The sequence below is a fragment of the Herpailurus yagouaroundi genome, unplaced genomic scaffold (assembly GCF_014898765.1).
Source record: "Herpailurus yagouaroundi ecotype Mexico unplaced genomic scaffold, PumYag 100, whole genome shotgun sequence".
NCBI lineage: Eukaryota > Metazoa > Chordata > Mammalia > Carnivora > Felidae > Herpailurus > Herpailurus yagouaroundi.
Window position 1 is genome coordinate 89,601,479 of NW_024412391.1, and position 19,164 is coordinate 89,620,642.

The window sequence follows — 19,164 nt, forward strand, 5'->3', positions numbered from 1 at the left end:
AGAAGAATGGACTTTTAAGTCTTAGCCTCTAAGTTTAAATACCAACTATACTCCTTACTACTCTTATGTGTGATCTCGGAAGTTACTTTCCTCAGCTTCCTCATCTGGTAAGTAGGGATAATGGCAGCGCCTGCTTCCAGAGTCACTGTGCAAGTGCTGGGACCCGGCGAGCACAGTAGCTGAGCATTTGTTCCCGTTATTTTCTGCGGATGCATCCCAGAGCCTGGGGCCCTGGTAGCTGTCGTGTGTCACATTCATTGTCAAAATCAAGTAATGGGCATTTGTGAACACCTCTTAACTGATTTTTCAAGTCTTGAATATGAAAGATTTTCTCCTGATACCACATTTTTTTTTTCAGATTTGGATAATTAATCTGTTTGAAGTATAACTGTGGTGACTAGATTTCTGGAATTGTCTGGACTTCGAACATTCTTTCCCATTTCCTGTAAGTTAACCCTGTTGCCTTGTGCTCCTACCTCTTCACATACATAAACGGAGTATGTTGTTTTCTGAGCATCAAGGGACAGAAATCATCTGGGCTATGCACACAGGAGGGCTAACTCATGAGCTTGTCAGTGGCAACGTATGCTTCTGGAAGTCTTCTAAGCAAAGCCTAGGCTTGCCCAAGTGTATCATCTCCACTATGAGCCCCAGCCCTCCAAACCAAATTAACTTACTTGTTATTTCTTATTTGTTCTTCATTTCCGAGCCCCCTCCTGGGCCCTCCATTCCCTACCAGCCAGCTACTGGTAGTTTCCAGCTACTTAGCACACCTTGCTCTGGCATTTCAGACCAACCTTTGAAGTACCAATTTGGATGCATGATGTTCTAGAGTGAATGGCTATGGGAAAATCCCTAAACGTCAAGATAGGTCCACAGTCTGGACCAATGCAATGTTTGTCTTGAACAGCTCAGACTTTCTGAATTCACACAGTCATAAAACAGACAGAACTTTGTGTATCATGGTCTGGCCCTATCAGATTTCTCCACTGCTGTGATGAACATATAATCTGCATTTACTAGGAGAAAATGATACGACTATCATTATTATTTTCAAAGTTGTGCCTTTAGTAGAACTGACTCAGGGCAAAGTACAAATATGAAAACTAATTAAAATTCATAAAGCCAAAAGGCAGCAGTAATTAAAACAACTTAATTTCCCCCTCAGGGTAATCCAATATAAAATTTCATGGGAATCTTCCAGTTGAGAAATCCCAAAGAATTACATAAAGTCTACTCTGGCCCTCATGTAGTGTTAGTTCTCTGCTGGATCTCAGCTTCCACACCATTCCACATGCTTTGAACTGGGTACTTTTTTTAAGGATGCCATCAGACTCCTTATCATCCTTCCCCTCCCACCCCCTTAAATGTGGTAAGTGAGTGAAAATGGGTTGATTTTACGCACTGCTGCTTCCCTTAAAGTTTCTCTTTCTTGCCAGGGGGGATTTTGAACTAAGGGTCATATGTATAGGTGTAGACCTGGGAAAGAGAGGGAGCAGGGACTAACATGAAGCATTGAAATGTGAAAGAAACAGACAGGCATGCTCCAGAGAAATGTGTCTGGGGGTGAAGGTGTCATAGAGAGCAGATACAGGCGGGTCCTGTCAATGCTCGGTGCCATACCTGGTTTCCTGGGTCACAACTGTTCAGCCATAGCTTTTTCATGGTGAGTATTTCAAATTCATTCTATGTATTGTGTACATGTGTGTATACATTTTATACATAGTATGTATACACATTATTTACTACAAACACCTATGTACCCAGTATCCAGCTAAAAAAAAATAAGTAAATATTGAACATTTACTGAAATCTCCTGTATCCCTCCCTGGTTCCTGAGTTCATTCTCCTCTTCCACACACACAGAACAGAGCATTATCAGTGACCTGGGGTGTTCATCCCCACATATATTACAGAGAGAGCATTGCTTTGTGTGTTTGTGTATTTATTTAAACTAGTATGTAGAATTGTGTGAATATTTTTTGAAATTCAAGGTCAGCTTCTGTTATTATCATTTTTGAGGATGATATTTTCTGCCACTCAATGGAAATGAAGTGATTTAATTTGGAGATAAAGAAACAAAAGAAAAGCATATTTCTTACCAGCAAATCAGAACACCCTAAGGGCAGGAATGGCCTTAGGGTTCCATTATATTTCCAGTACCTCGTACAATTGCCTCACACATAGTTGACACTCAGTGAATATCTGTCAGGTGAACAGATGAAAAGTTGAAAAAAAAAAAAAAAGGAGACAGAACACTAATGCCCTTTTCACTGCTTGGCTTACAGGATGGCTGTCCCCCCTGGAAGTTTGGTTTGAGAAACGTCCTTCATTCCAACAGTACATGAGGGGCAGGGAGCTATTTTGGTTGAGGAAGTCTGCAATGCAATTTGGGGGCATACCCAGAGAAACAATGCAACTATTGCAATTTTCTAAACTCTAGTACAATGTAGTCAGACAGGGCCTCAATGCATTTCCCTGGTGTTGAAGAGAAAAGGAGAAATTGTTGGACAACAGGCCAAATTATCTTGTTTGAATGATTGGATTTCCTTGCAATACAGGGTCACATATGGCCAATTGCATTCTTTCTGCTCATAAAGAAGCCTAGATCAAAACAACTGAATTGAACCCAAATTTCACAGTTCTTTTCCCCCAAGGCTCAACTCAGAAGCTCGGAGACATCAATGACCGATGATTTTTATGACAAGCTCCAGTCTTGGCATAAAGGGGTCCCTCAGTTAGTTTTAAGGCCCTTTCATTTGCGATATAACAGCTCTGTTGTCGGCAGCACTCAATGACATCACAGTCATAAAACTCAGCAACAGCAAGAAGATTGTCTTGGTGGCCAAGTGGGGATTCTGCTGCGGCCAGCATCACGCCATCCTGTGTTCTTTGTTCAACGCAGAATTCAGGCTGCACTGGGTGCATCCAGTTACGGCCTCTGGCTCACGTGGCTGCCACTCATTTGTCACCGCTGCTTCCAGCCATGAAACACAGTCTGGCTCTGACATCTTGCTTCTTTGCTCCTCTTCTACTCTGGCCTTCAGGATCGGGAGCTCAGGTGGCCACATCGATGAGGCCCTTTGACGAAGGCCCAAGGAAAGAAACATGAAATTTCGTCACCAGACCTGTATTCTTTTATATATGGAAGGCGTTCGGGCTTCATTAGACTTCTCTGAATACTCCCAGGAAAGGTGAGTCACCTGTCTGTGGGGAAAGGAACGTGTGCTGGTATTGCACACCCAACTCTCTCACTAGCACCTGGCGTAACCCCACGCCCCTGGATCCAATCCAACCATGGGCCAGCTGGGTGTGGCCGGGGCTCTCAGCTCCCGGGCTACCTCAGGCACAGAGCAGACTGCTCTGGGGCTCGGCCAGCCCAGGAGAAGCAGGAACAGCCGCAGAGCAGAGACGTGCACAGACTTAGCTTGGCTACCCGCCATCTGCACTGGACCAGGAAAGGAAAATTGGTCACTCACCTTCTATTTGCCTCAAACGTTATGAAAAGTCAGAGCAGGAACCAGTAAGGTAACTGCACCACTAAAGTTGCTACAAACACCTGCAGAAAAGAACTCAAATACCAGTCTCCCTAGGTAAGAAGCTGACATAGAAATGGCTTTCACAGGAGGTGACTATGTGGCGTCACAGCCTCAGCCCCCACTTACTCGAAAGGAAGGGGCAGCTTTGCAGTGGGTGCCCTGCGCCTCCCCCGGCGGCTGTCGCCACCGCAAGACACACCCAGGCATTCCCCGTCTTGAACATCTTGGAGAGCAAAAACGAACAACATCCAAATGGGATCTAGGAATTTTATTCTCCCCAGAGAAGGTAACGGGGTTCCGTGAAGACTCCTGCACTGAGTGCCCTTTCTGTAGTGAGCTTGCGTCTCCAAAGTTTAGCAGAGCAATGAGGCAATTGAGTGCAATTTTCCTGGGCTCAGGGCAGTATTTCCTCCTTATGAAACAGCTAGAGTTTCCTGAGTGTGATCTGCAAACCCTGCGCTTCGGTCTCCACTGAATTCAAGCCAGCCGCCCTCTGTTTCCTCAATTACAGTGGGGCAGGAACTCTCCTTTCCTCACCGGAGTATTGTGACTTTTAATTGGTCTTGCAAGGGCTCCCCAAGTCCCCCACGGCCACCCTCACAAGCTCCTCCCTCTGGCTCCCGCAGCTGCTCGGGCCTCTGCCGTGTGCAGGGAGCAGAGCGGCTCTGCCGGACCCGGGGCTTTCCTTCCAGGGGCATGTCTTCTGCTCGTCGCTGGAACCTGTGAACATTCCAGGGTGAGCTGACCTCACCAGCCTTTCTCGAAAGTCTTCATGACAGATTTTCTGAACGAGTTCAACAGGAATAAATCCTCCCACTCCTTCGGAATATCACTTAATTACTACCTGCGCCTCTGTTCCGAGTCCCTGAGAGGAAGATTTTTATCATCAGGCTTGTTCAGCGGGCGTTTCTCAGAGTGGGTTCTGTGGGGCACTCGTGCCGCACAGTCCGGATAGGTGACACACACTACACACACCCGCTGCTTGCACACACCTACAGTACCCACTGCACACACATACACACCACGCAGCTATTTACACACCGTGTGCAATATACACGCTCTTCCCATTGCACGCACACACATATACTGCACACAGCATGTACCGTGTTGAAGTAAGTATAGAAAAACCTAATCAGTTTTTTGCATAAAATTTTGCGTGAGCTCGTCAGAGCCGTTAGTATTCTAATATGCATTGTAAATCTTTAAAAATAGGGTTTTAGTATGCAGTATTTCCCAAGCTAGTCAAACACAGAGCTATTGCTTTGTGGAGAGGACCTAAAATGAACGGGTGTATCATGGAACATGATTTGCAGAATGTTTTATTACAACAATAAGAAAAATTGGGGCGCCTGGGTGGCTGAGTCGGTTAAGTATTTGATTCTCGATTTCAGCTGAGGTCATGATCTCACGGTTTGTGAGTTCAAGCCCTGCATGGGTCTCTGCACTGGCAGTGTGGAACCTGCTTGGGATTCTTCCTCTCCCTCTCTCTTTCTCTGCCCTTCCCTGCTCTCTCTCTCTCTCTCTCTCTCTCTCTCAAAGTGAATAAACATTTAAAACACACACACACGTCTAAAACTTGAATGATAGTAACAATTATCCTTAGTAATATTAAAAACATAAACATTTTCAAAAGCATTGAGAGATTAGGTCAGGGGCCAGCACACCATGGCCCACAAACCAAATCTGGCCTGCGGCCTGTTTTTGTACAGCCTTCCAGCTGAGAGTGTTTTATATTTTTAAAGAGGTATGAAAACAAAACAAGCAAAAACAAAACAAACAGAAAAACAAAGAATATGCCACAGAGATGATGTGTGGACCACAAGGCCCTTTACTGAAAAAGATTGCATAGCCATTAGCCATTTGTGTTACTTAAACTTAAGTTAATTAAAAATTAGGAAAAAGTAAAAACTCAGTTCTCAGTCACATTAGCCATATTTCAAGTGACCAATAGTTACATGTGGTAAAAGCCATCATGCTACCAAATGCTGATAGAGAATATTGCTGTCATTGCAGAAAGTTCCGTTGCATTGTGCCGGTCTAGATGAAACTTTCTGCTGAGGTTTGGGGTAACGCTATTTGTGGTTGTTTCTAGAACAAGATTTCTTTCTTGCTGTTGCTGTGTTGAAAGAATTTGATTGAAGTGATGTGGACAATGTGAGTCTGGCAAAGGATTTCTGACTGGTTTCTGATAGATTTCCAGTTGAATAAGTTTTCCATCTGACGCCTTCACGGGTATGTTGATCTTTCTGTAGCTCCCAGAAACTAGATCTATGGCTGGCCCCATCATGCCCCCAGACCCACACAAGCACCTAAGACAAGCTAGTAGTCGACAGGAGGATTCTCACTAACCACTATTTACATAGTGTCGGGTCTTGAGTTATTTTGGCTTGCCTCTGTCTCCTTCAAGCTCCTGCCAGCCTCTCTGTGTTTCTTTCTTTCCTGAGTTTCCCTTCTGTCCTTCTTCCCTGCGAAATGTAATTCCCTTCAGAACGATTTCGTTCCTCACCCCGTCCTTGGCTTTGGGCCTGTATTTATATATTGAAAGACTCATAAATACACTCTGCTAAACAAAATGTCTACTAAATTACTCCTTAGCAGTAGGGAAGAATTGGCAAAAGCCTTGAAATCTTTCTGCTTTTCCCCACCAATATGTATAACTGGGCGGGAATAGTATGAACATTTAGTTCCTAATGGAATATATATTACATCTCACTCATTGAAAGTTAATGGCAGAGTTTTTGTCAAAATGGCATTTCCCCTTGCTGCCTTAGGAAATGTGTGCTGTCAGCAAGAGCAAGGAGAACTTCCAAAGAAAGAAGGGGGTCAGCACCATCGAATGCCATGGAGACAAGTGAGGATGATGACTCTACCAGACCATTCTATGGGGCTTCCAAAAACGTCTTCAATAAGCTATTTCTGGGCAGTAGTTTCCAAGATAGATAATCTGTTGGGCTATGAGTTACGTCTCAATAGACTTTAAAAGATGGATATTATTCAGAGTATCTTCTCTGATGACAATAGGATGAAGTTCAAAATAAACGATACAAGTAAAACTGGAAAATTGGAAATTGGTGAAAAATAAATAAGACGGTCTTAACCAACTGATTAAAGGAGAAATCACAAAGAAAATTAGAAATAATTAAACACAAATGAAAACAAAAACATAATATACCCAAATTTATGGGATACATAAGGAGATATTTATTAGCATAAATACATTTAAAAATTAAAAAAAATTTTCTCAATTCAGCGATGTAATTTTACAACTTAGGAAAATCAAACTAAACTCAAAGCTAGAAGGAAATAAATAATAAAAATTAGTGCAGAGATAAACACAGAAAATCAATAAAAGAAAAAGTTGGTGCTTTGAAAAAATAAACAAAATTCACAAACCTTTAGCTACGTAGACAAAAAAAAAAAAAAAGACTCAAATAACTAAGATCCAAAATGAAAATGGAGACAAAATCTAATAAGACAAAGTCACAAGAGATAGGACATCTGAAATATGAATAGACCTGTAACTAATAAGGACATTGAATCAATAATCAAAAATCTCCTGAGAAAGAAAAGCCTTGGACCTGATGGCTCCACTGGTGAATTCTATCAAATATTAAAAAAATTCATAATAATTTTTCTCAAAATGTTCCAAAATAACTGGAGAGGAGGGAACACTTCTTAACTCATTCTCTGAGGCCAGAATTACTCCCATACCAGAGCCAGAGAGAGACACTTCAACAAAAGAAAACCAGAGATCAATATCCCTTAAAAATATTGATCAGAAGTCCCCAAAAATCTACTAGCTAACTAATTTCAGCAGCGTATTAAAAGGATCATGTACCAGGACCAAGTGGATGGTTCACTTTGCATCACCAGTTGCAATTGCATCAAAAATAATAAAATATTACTAATTAATTTAACTAAGACAGTGAAAGACTTGTATAATGAAAACTACAAAACACTACTAAAAGAAATATTAAAAGGCATAAATAAACAGAAACACATCTCACAGTCATAGATTGGAAGTATTGTTAAGATGTCAATACTTCCCAAAGTAACCTACATATTCGATGCAATCTCTATCAAAATCCCATTGACACCTTTGCAGAAATACCAAAACCTAACCTAAAATTCACATGGAATCTCAAGAGAGCCTGGGTAGCCAAAAAGTTTTTGAGAAAGAAGAACAAAACTGGAGGACTCACACTTCCTGTCAAAACTCACCAGAAAGCTACAGAAGTGAAATATATATATATATATATATATATATATATTAGGGGGGTACTGGGGTACCTTGGTAGCTCAGTCTATTGAGTGTCTGACTCTTTTTTTTAATGTTTATTTATTTTTTTGAAAGAGAGAGAGAGAGAGAGAGTGAGTGGGGGAGGGCAGAGAGAAAGAGGGAGACACAGAGTCCAAAGAAGACACCAGGCTCTGAGCCACTCAGGCACCCCGAGTGTCTGACTTTTGATATTGGCTCAGGTCATGATCTCAGGGTTCATGCGATTGAACCCTGTATTGGGCTCTGTTCTGGGCATGAAGCCTGCTTAAAGTTCTCTCTCTCCGTCTCTCTCAACCCCTCTCCCCCTTCTCAACATAAATAAATAAAAACATTTTTAAAAAGTATGGTACTAACATAAAGACAGATATAGAGACTAACACAGTAGAATAGAGAGTCCAGAAGTAAACCCTCAGATGTATGGCCAAATGGTTTTTCACAAGACTGTCAAGACTATTCAGTGGTGGAAGGAAAATCTTTTTATCAAATGGCACTGAGAAAACTGAATATCCACATGCAAAAGAATGAAGTTGGACCCTTACCTAACACCAGAAACAAAAGTTAACTAAAAATAGATCAGACACATAAATGTAAGCCAAAAAATTTTAAGGAAAGCATCGGGAAAATTCTTCATGACATTGTATGTGGCAATGATTTCTTGGATATGACACCAAAGGCATAGGTCTAGACTGGATTTCATGAAAATTAAAAAATAAAAATAAAATAATTTCTGCATCACAACACAATATCAGCAGAGTAAAAATATAGCCCACAGAATGGAAGAAAATGTCTGCAAATCATACATCTTATAAGGGACTAATATTCAGAATGTACAGACAACTCTTAAAACTCACCAAAAGGGGTGCCTGGGTGGCTCAGTCAGTTAAGCGTCCGACTTCGGCTCAGGTCATGATCTCAGTTCGTGAGTTTGAGCCCCGCATCGGGCTCCGTGCTAACAGCTCAGAGCCTGGAGCCTGCTTCACATTCTGTGTCTCCCTCTCTCTCTGCCCCTTCCCTGCTCATGCTGTGTCTCTCTCTGTCTCAAAAATAAATAAACATTAAAAAAAATTAAAAAAAAAACACAAACTCACCACAACAACAAAATCTGATGCACACCTGGCCAAAGAACTTGAATAGACATTTCTCCAAAGAAGATAAATGAATGACCAATAAATACATGAAAAGACACTCAACATCAATTATCAGTAGGGAAATGCAAATCAAAAGTGCAATGAGATACAACCTCAGTAAAAAGCTACTATCAAAAAAAAAAAAAAAACAGAAATAACAATAACAAGGATGCAGAGAAATTGGAACGTTGTGCACTGTAGATAGGAATGTCAAATGGTCTGGCTGCTATAGAAAACAGCATGGTGTTCCTGAAAACATTAAAAATAGAATGACCACATGATCCATTGGGTTCACTTCTGTGTATATACCCAAAAATATTGAAAGCAGAGTCTCAGGGGCGCCTGGGTGGCTCAGTTGGTTAAGCATCCAACTTCAGCTCAGGTCACGCTCTCGCGATCCATGAGTTCGAGCCCCACGTCGGGCTCTGGGCTGATGGCTCAGAGCCTGGAGCCTGCTTCCAATTCTGTGTCTCCCTCTCTCTCTGTCCCTCCCCCGTTCATGCTCTGTCTCTCTCTGTCTCAAAAATAAATAAACGTTAAAAAAAATTTTTTTTAAATAAAAAAATAAAATAAAAAAGAAAGCAGAGTCTCAAAGACATCTTTGTACATCCCTGTTCATAGCAGTTTATTCACAGTAGCTGAAACAAGAAAGCAACCCATGTGTCCATCAATGGATGAATGGATAAGTAAAATGTGCTATATATGTACCATGAGGTAGTAGTCAGCCTTTAAAAAGTCAAGGAAAAGTTGACGCTGGCTGCAACATACATGAATCTTGAGGACATTATGCCAAGAGAAATAAGCTAGTCACAAAAAGAGAAATGTTGTATGATTTCATTTATATGAGATCCTGAGACTAGTCAAAATCACAGAGACAGAAAGTAGAATTGTGGTTGCCAAGGGCTGGAGAAAGTTTCCGCATGGAGGTTAGTGCTTAACGGATGAGCAGTTTCAGTTTTACAAGATGAAAGGAGTTCCGTAAGCAAACGGTGGTAAGGGTTGCCTGGGTGGCGCCATCGGTTAAGGTTCTGACTCTTGATTTTGGCTCAGGTCATGATCTCATGGTTTGTGGGATGGAGCCCCACGTCAGGGTCTGCACTGACAGCATGAAGCCTGCTTGGGATTCTCCCTCCCTCTCTTTCTGCCCTTTCCCCCTCTCTGTGTCCCTCACCCAATCACACACTCTCTCTCTCTTTCTCTCAAAATACATAAGTAACCCTTAAAAACAGTAGATGGTGTTGAGTTTCAAAACAACATGACTGCATTTAATACCATTGACCACTTAAAAATCATTAAGTGGTCATTTATTTATTTATTAATCATTTATTTTCTGTGTATTTTACCACAATAAAAAATTTTGAAAGAAAAACAGAAGTTCCAATGGTTCTTTGTTACCTCCAAACTAATCTCCCAAACATATAGTGTATATACAAGCCTTTTCCTAATCTTGCTCCAAACATTCCTTTCTAGCCTCCTGTCCCATGACACCTGCCCACACCACCCAACCTCCCTACCCAATCCACTGTAAGCATATTAGAACCCACTGAGGATGTTCCAGTTCATCTGGGCTGTGCTTCTGCACTCACCGATCGCAAAGTGCCTAGTTGCACTTGCCTGGATCTTTGCACACGATTTTCCCACCTGGGATGCCCTTGTGGCTTTGGTTTATTAATTTAACAAACATTTACTGGTAGTTAAATTTGTTTTGATTCTTGGTAGTTAGTGGATACCTGTCGATAAAGAAAAGAGGTTTGTTTGGTTTTCAAAAACTCAGTGTTCTACCAATTTCCAGAAAGGCTGACTTAGAAACTGTTGCCTCTATCTTTACTGTGAGAGGAAATTCCAGCGAATCACCCTTTATAAAAGTGCTGGGTTGGCTGTCCTGGAAGTTTGGGTTCATATGTTTTTTTCTCGCTGAAGATGGAGGACTTCTGCCAAGCGAGGTGACCACCTCACTGCACGCACCCGAACCCTGGCCAAGGCCACAAACGATAGAGCAACTCCTTTCTTCCAACTGTGGGGCTAGATGGCAAAAAAACTGAAGTAAACACAACAAAGACAGTAATGTGATAGCTTGGCTACTGGATGTGAATCTTGTATTGATTTTCATAAATGACCTTAATGCGAGGCATTAGTGCAGAGTGGTAGAGATCACAGGATCTTTTTAAATTTTTTTTAGTGTTTGTTTACTTATTTATTTATGTAGAGTATGTGCACACACAGGGGAGGGGCAGAGAGAGAAGAGAAAGAGGGAAACCCAAGCAGGCTCCACCCTGCCAGTGTAGACCCTGATTCAGGGCTCTATCTCATGAACCATGAGATCATTACCTGAGCTGATTATCGAGAGTCAGACACTTAACCGACTGAGCCACCCAGGCACCCCAATTTTTAGAACAATCTTATTGAGATATAGTTCAGTACTCATAAACTGTACAATCTACCTATTTAAAGTGTATGATTTGGTGATTTTTAGTATAACTGTACAACCATCACAATAAATATTTTCAATGGAAATAATAATAACCCTGTGGAAAAGCCGGTGGTCAATTGCTAATCTGATTTATAGGCAGAGAGAAAGGGACGAAAAAAAGGTCAGAGAATAAAAAAATAAGAAAGAGAATAGTAAGAATTATCCAAACTGAAGGATAGGTTGCAGTTTCACGTGCAGTAACCATTTAATTAAAAAGGAGTCACGACTGAGATCCTGGATTACCGAAACTCACCAACGGTGCTGAATCAGATCACTTCCTAGCTTCCCCCCACTCCCACCCCCCGCCCCCCGAGTCGGAACTGAGTAGACTCAGAATTAACTGAGAATTAAAAACAGCAATATACAAAAGTTATTTGTCTTCCGTGGTGGGGAAATATGAACCTTTCAAAAGGACTGCTCCCCAAAATGACAGAAACATACAGTTCTGGGCAAAAAAGGTGACAGTATTGCTGTAAATGACAAATCCTTTTCTCAGCCGGGTCCCTGTTGTTCTAAACAAGGGAAGCTTTTTTTTTTTTTTTTCCCTGCATCTCTCAGAATGTTCCTTCTGCTTCCTTCCTTTTATGATCTTTTTCTTCTCATTTCTGTTTTTCCTATTAAATGCTTTTCCCTTGTTGTTAAGGAAATGAAATAGTACTATTTCAGTAGACATGCTTCATAGCCTCTAAGACTCATAGTTGCTCAGTTCCCACATCTAAAGACTTGGAAACAGAAACTGTGGAGGAGAAGCTCAGAAGAAGGGGAAAGTGCTTGTCTACCGCGAATGAAGCATTTGGGGGTCCAGAGGAAAGTGTGTCTCGAGCGCATCACTATGTTACAGAGCCACGACCCTCCTCTTGTCATCTAGCATTCAGATCAGCTGTGACTCCTGAAGCTGATGGCTCAATGGACAACCCACTTGGGCCAGCCCTGGTGCTTCAGGATGAAGCAATGTGTCTCCCTTGATGTTATTTTTCATTGTCTTCCATTCCCCTTTTTGCCCTCGCTGAAATCCAGCTTGAAGAGGCCCTGGTGCATTTGGAGTGGCTGTGAGGGCGATCCCCTAATTTGACCCTCATTGCTTACAAATGAGGAGCTTCCTAGCCCTTAGCATCTAGAGCTCACCGTTTAGCACTGACATTACTGTGTCGAATGGCCACCAGGCCATTGCTTGTGAGCACAGAGGGAAGCAGTTTAACAAGAACCTATGCCTTAAAAAAAAAAAAAAAAAATAAAAAAAAAAAAAAAAAAGGTTATTTATTTATTTTGAGAGAGAGCACAAGCTGGGGAGGGGCAGAGAGAGAGAGAATCCCAAGCAGACTCCACACTGTCAGCACAGAGCCTGACACAGGGCTTGAACTCACAAACTGTGAGATTATGACCTGAGCCCAATCAAGAGCTCAACTGAGCCAACTCAAATCAACTGAGCCACCCAGGCACCCCAACATGAAACTATACTTTTGTCTCTTGAGAGAAGTGCATCGCTTTCCTCTAACTCATTCCTCTTCACCCCCCAAGGAAAGAGATGACCCAATTTGGTAAAGGTCAAAGACCTGTCACTGAGCCTTGTTTTCTAGCTGTAGAACTAACCCAGCAGTTTTCAAGCATACATGGGTGTGGGCTTCCTTCCTTGGTTAGAAAGGCTCAGTGGCATTTCTCCAGGGGCCCGTCCCTGCTGCACCCGGGACAGACCCAGGACCAGAGGCACAAGTGAGCTTTACCTGGAGGCTACTTCAGGTTTCCACTTGGAGATACCTCATTCGAAATGTGACAGAGACCAAAAGGAAGCATTCACAGACGTGCCCTCCACTGGACTGGCCTGTTTATTGGACCTCAGGCCAATGACAGGAGAGAATCATAAGAGGCAGGTACAGTGGGCAGGATTCCATCAGAGAAACAGGAACTTCGCGAAGCAAAGCAATCAGTAGAATTTATTACTCACTCTGGAACACTTTGAGAGCAAAAGGAGGCATTATTAATTATTAGCAGGGACAACAGATGTAAACAGGACTGTCCCAGGTAAACCAGATGTCACAGCAGCCTCGCTCCAGAAATTTCAAGGAAGGAGAGCTTTCATGTGGGGAACCCAAGCTTCCACCAGAGAGGTTGGGAGCGCAAAGGTCAAGCTCAGGGATGCTGGGACCGAAGCATCAGAAGCTGCACCAAATCTCAGCAATTACTGGGCGAGTGACCACCAGTGAGTTCAGCTGACAAAGCTGGTCTGTGAAGAACTCGGCTCTGCTTATACGACTACCTGCAACTACCACCTCTCCTCCAGAATGGCAGCTCATCCTTCTCATTTGCCTTCTAGATCTTACACAAGAGCCAGTAGCTGGAAGACGAAGCCAGACCTTGAAAAGAGACTATGGAAAAGCCTGCTAGGGGCACAATGCCAACATCAGAGGAGGCACGCTGATGGAGAAGTGCTAAATTGCAAGATGGATTTATATGAAGAAAGGCAAAACGATTTATCTCGAGGGGCAGAGAGGGATGCAGGAGAAGGAGAGAGGATTTTGAGCCATTGTGGTTTGGTCTCTTGGTCCCGAAGGGAAGGAGAAAAAAAATGAGAGGAAAGAGAAGTGAGATTAGAGCAGCTCGCCCACTATAAAGCAATGGAGGGATATCGAAGGGTGAAGAAGAGTTTTAGGACACAGCAGGTGTTGAGGTAATTCAACCCTTTGCTATGTCTTCTAGAACCTTCCGCAAAGGCTTACATTATGTTTCAAGGGGTTTTGAATCAGTGTGTTTTGAATGTAATGCCCAGACATTCCCCAAGTCACATAGTTTTATACTCGGGACAGTGACAAAACATGTGGTTCAGACCAGCTTTGTAAAGTTAGACACTCTGGCTTGGAACCAAAGTCCCTGGCTAAAAAAAAAACAAAGTTTGTTCTTATTCCACTTATTGGTCATTTTCTTGTGTCTGTATTTTCCCTCAGGGACACAGGGACACACATCTCTGGTATGGGGCAGGTTTGGCATAATAACTTGGTACATAATGATTACCCACACACTTGCACCGGACACGACCTTGAATTCTATCAAGGCAATCACACCAAATGGGAAGGAAGACCCCAAATGATATTGGAAAATATTTCAATAAATAAATGAAAATCTGAAGACTTTAAAAAGTTATAGGACAGGAAAAGATAGTGGTGTTTATTCCTAGTACTTAAACTATCCTCATCAACCATGTACTTCAATAAGTGGTTTAATGCTCATCTTACTCGTGAAGGTATAATCTCCATGAGCAGGGACGATGTATATCTTTTCTTCGCTTTTGTAATCTTTTGGCCTAACATGGTACTCAGACTGGCAAAGCATGTGTTTTTATATTTGTTAAACAATTATTCAAGATACAGAGACTGTTAATCTCCTCCCAACATCAATTCCCCATGTCGCAGTATTTCCCAGATTTTTCCCTTATTTTTTGCTTAGAAGTGTGGCCACTTACTAAGTCCCATTCAGAGCCTGAGTTAACTTGTCCAGCTTTTCAGTGCTATACCGTTCAGCTTTCCAACAACCTCCCAAAACACTTTATGGGAAAGAGCTTCTGTAGAATGGGTATGACTCAGTTTAATTCTCTGACCTTCAGAAATGTGACCACAACACCTGAGCTTTGTTAGAAGCTTTTGGCATGTCTTCCAGGAAAGAGGGGAGTTCATGGAGAGAAGGATTATGTCACGCCTAAAGGACAAACTGCATTGGTAAGTCCTTCTCTGACAGATGGACAGACAGAACTCTCTAGACTCCAACTTCCTGTTTAGAAAGGAAGTCAGGGGCCAGAATAATTGGAACGTTGGATTATAAACATTTTAGAATGTCTTTACATCCACTTGTCTCCCCTCCATAAAGCCATTTATATGAAAAAGGACACAGGAGACTTCATTTTGGCAGTGGGGACAAAAAGTGTCTGGGACTGTGCCCTCTCTATCCTGGGGCAGGACGGGGAGAGGGGGACAATGACCCCCACAGGATGGAGTAATAGCAGCCACCATCAGGTCAATATACGTGCATGAGATTATGGGGTCTGCTTTCAATGAGTCTGGGGCTGACCACAGAAAGGCCTCTATCTGGTTCCTGTGTGAAACCATTTTATTTTGTCACACCTGAGCAGTGGAAGCGGTACTAGCAAAATCAAGGCTTTATTGAACACGTAAATATTGGCTCCTGGATTTCAGATTTCTTTGATATAAGTGGATATTTGATTCCTTGACTAATTTTTTTTTTAATGATGCAGCTTGAAAACCTTTTCCTGAAGATTGCATGCATAGACTGACATGTTCTTTCAGCTCCTTGTTAAGTCCTTCAGCATGACTGTATTCTTCTACTCAATAAAAAAAAAAATGTATTGCATTAAAACTAAACATACAACGTAATGCTACATGATTCAAAATTCAATCTAAGCGAATGCCAATTACTCCAGCCGCACGTTATGAATAACCACAGAGCAATGTCAGGGTCTTCATTAACTTATTAAATTACAAGCCTGCTGCTGATTTCACATGCTTTTGTTGTTTTTCAGTTGGAAATAATTTTTTTGAACGCCTCTGGAAGTAATATTGGCTAGATATTCTCAAAAGTGCCCCTAACACGACTCAAATGCATTCTGGATAAATAACCATGAGCGTATTTTTAAATTAATTGTGGAGCTAGCAGGAATATGAGGGAATTCCCCAAAGATTTCTCTCTCAATCCCCAATCCCCAAAGAAAAAAGTAGTGAATCAAAAAACAGAGGAGTGCGCAATAAATGAATATAAAACTGAAGGCTGCCCTGGGCCAAATACTGATACAAAGAACATAGAATTCAGGGGATTAACATTTGCATGCCACAAACAGGAGATTAAGCTATAGGCATATACAAGGTCAGGGAGCTAAATCAGACCGCAGCCCTCAGTGTTAAGCTAAGACAATCAAAAGAAATGAAAAAGAATGCAAAGCCAGATAAAAGAGTGTGTGGCAGATATTACTGATACTCGCAAATGCTTCTAGCCCTCCTCCCCTTGCTGGAGCAGTTCCCAGCCCTCTTACAGGTGTTTGAAAACAACTTTGGCCAATGGTCTAGGAGCGAAAGTGACATATGTCACTTTCATGTGAAACTCTTGGTGCTTACTTCCGCAAGTTATCTTTCTCTGCTGTGGTAAACTCTAATGAATCACATTAAGTTGGAAATACCACGGAATTGAAGTTGTATGTGTTCTAAGCTGCTGTACAGAAGACAACTCCCCTGAAGAGCTTTTTAAACCCATGTCAGACTTTGCACAAAAAATTAACTTTTGTAGTGTAAGTCACTGAGAGGGTGTGGTACATGTCACTTGCAGTTGTTTGTTGGAGTTGTTACTTACTCAGTATTAATTAGCCTATTCTGACTGATACATACTTGCCCACCAGGAAGCATGTCTTTTTCCTCCTGCTGCAAATGAGGTAAAATAATGATTCTCACTAAGAATTTACAGTCATAAAGCTGCTCACCTGCAGATCTCGAGTTCAAATGCAACATTACCTCCATTCAGGGAAATCCGAGCCCCAAAACTGTAACTAAAATGTTAACAGGTCGTTCATATAAACTTACCTATTTTCTGAAGAAAATTATCATCAGTGTTTTCACAGCTCATGTTCAACCAGATATGAGCTTACAGTAATATATTTCCATACATTCGAGGTAACAGCCCCCCCTAAGAAAAGTAAGCAGATAAAGAACAAAAATCAGAGGCCCTCAAAGACAACTAATAATAAAATTATAAAATTTAGAATATAAAGTCAAGATGTCTGAAATATTTCAAAACAAATACAGACTATAAAACATTAGTAAGGAACACAAAACTAATAAATTTATCAGGAAGATTTATTTAAACCTTTTAGAGATAGATATAATTATTTTATTGAAAGAAAAAAAAAACACTCCATGGATTAACAACTGAAATGATAGTAAACTGATAGATTAAACTGAATAAATTTACCTGATATATAGCATAGACATAAAGAGATGGAAAATATGAAAAAAAAGTAAGATATGGAAGATAGCAAGTCAAAAAGTTATTCTTTATTCTTTGTAGAATCTTACTCAACTAACAAAAGAACCTAAAGAGACTGACTTCCAGGGAAATAGCAAGACTAGTTCACATTATAGGAAGGCCCACAGTCAGAAAGTTTCAGCCATGTGATCAGACCTTCCAATCAACAATATAGTGTTCTGTTCTTAAGATTAGCAACTAGCTGTCATGTCCAAGATCTCTAGACAACAGAGAAAAATCTCAAGCAAGAAAAGTAGGGTCCACCAAAAGCAGAAATAAAAACAACTTGGAGAAAACAGACAATGCAAGACAATGAATATTTTAAAAACCTACTATTCTTGGAAAGATAAGAAACTATATTGCATCCATGAGACAAGAACTGGATGCCATAAAAAAGAATAGGGAGAAATTTGGAAAGAGTTCTTGGAAATTAAAATCATGATAACAGAAATGAAGACTGAGTATAAGAGTTGCAAGACAAATGAGGAAATCTCCTAGAAAATTAAGTGAAAGGAAATCATGAAAATAACAGGCAGAGCAAAGGTAAAAATAAAACTTAGAAAGTTAGTCCAGAGTGAACAGAGAAAATTTAAAATTATAGAGTTGAAGTTCTAATTTTCCAATTTAAAGTTACCATCTAATGTCCAATAACATGGATGAAAATGGGCATGCAACGTATCACATGCTGAAATTTCTGTACATAGAGGATGGAGATCTTAAGAATATACTTCTTGGGGGAGGAGCCAAGATGGTGGAACAGCATGGAAGATTTTTGTGTGTCTCGTGTCCATGAAATACAGCCAGACCAACACTAAACCATCCTACACACCTAGAAAACTGATTGGAGGATTAACACAACAATCTGCACTACCTGAACCACAGAATTCAGCAGGTACACAGTGAGGAGAGCTGAACTTGGGGAGTGAGAAGCCCCCAAAGGTAGGGAACCGCTTTTGTGGGCAGAGAGAGGATGGAGACTGGGGAGGGGAAAAGCACCCCTCCCCAAAAGCAGCTGGAGAGAAAGTGGAAAATTGGAAACAGCCGCAGGGACTAAACTAAAAAGGGAGAAAGGAGAAAGGAGAGTGTTTAAATTCCATTAAGACTGTAAACAAGGGGAGCACAAAGGCTGCAACTTCACAGCTTGATAGCTGGCGGTACTCTGGTGGGAAGAGCAAATCCCCAGGAACAGAGTGAGGTCCAGGAGGTTCTCGGGCCACACAGGGAAAAGAGGTTCCACTGCTGGAAGGACATTTGGTAGAGACTGTTGAAGCTACCTGGTCCCAGCAGACCCTGGAAGGTGGCCACATTCACTGGTGCTGGGGCAAGGTTGTTAAGGGTGAAGCCTAGTGCCAGATGTGTGTTGTGATTTTCCATAATCCCTGAAATGCTGCTGCTATGCTGTCTCACAAACGTTTTCTGGGACAGGCTGGCACCTGGCCACAGTCTTGGGGCACCAGCAACAACAGGTCCAGTGGGTGTTCCTTGGTGCAGCCAATATTCAGCCATTGCTCATTCGGCCATTGCTTGGTGAGACCCTCCCACAGAGGGGCGGAACAGGTCAAAGCAGGAAGTAAGGGGCTGGAGAAAACACCTGCATCTGAGACAAAACTTGGGAGAGAGGTACTGCCTGGGGTCTGGTCATGGAGAGTGAAAAAGTGGGGAGTGGATGAGAGCTAAACACAAGGATGGATGTGCAGTTGCTGATCACGAAGAAGAGACTGGGTAGCTGGGTGG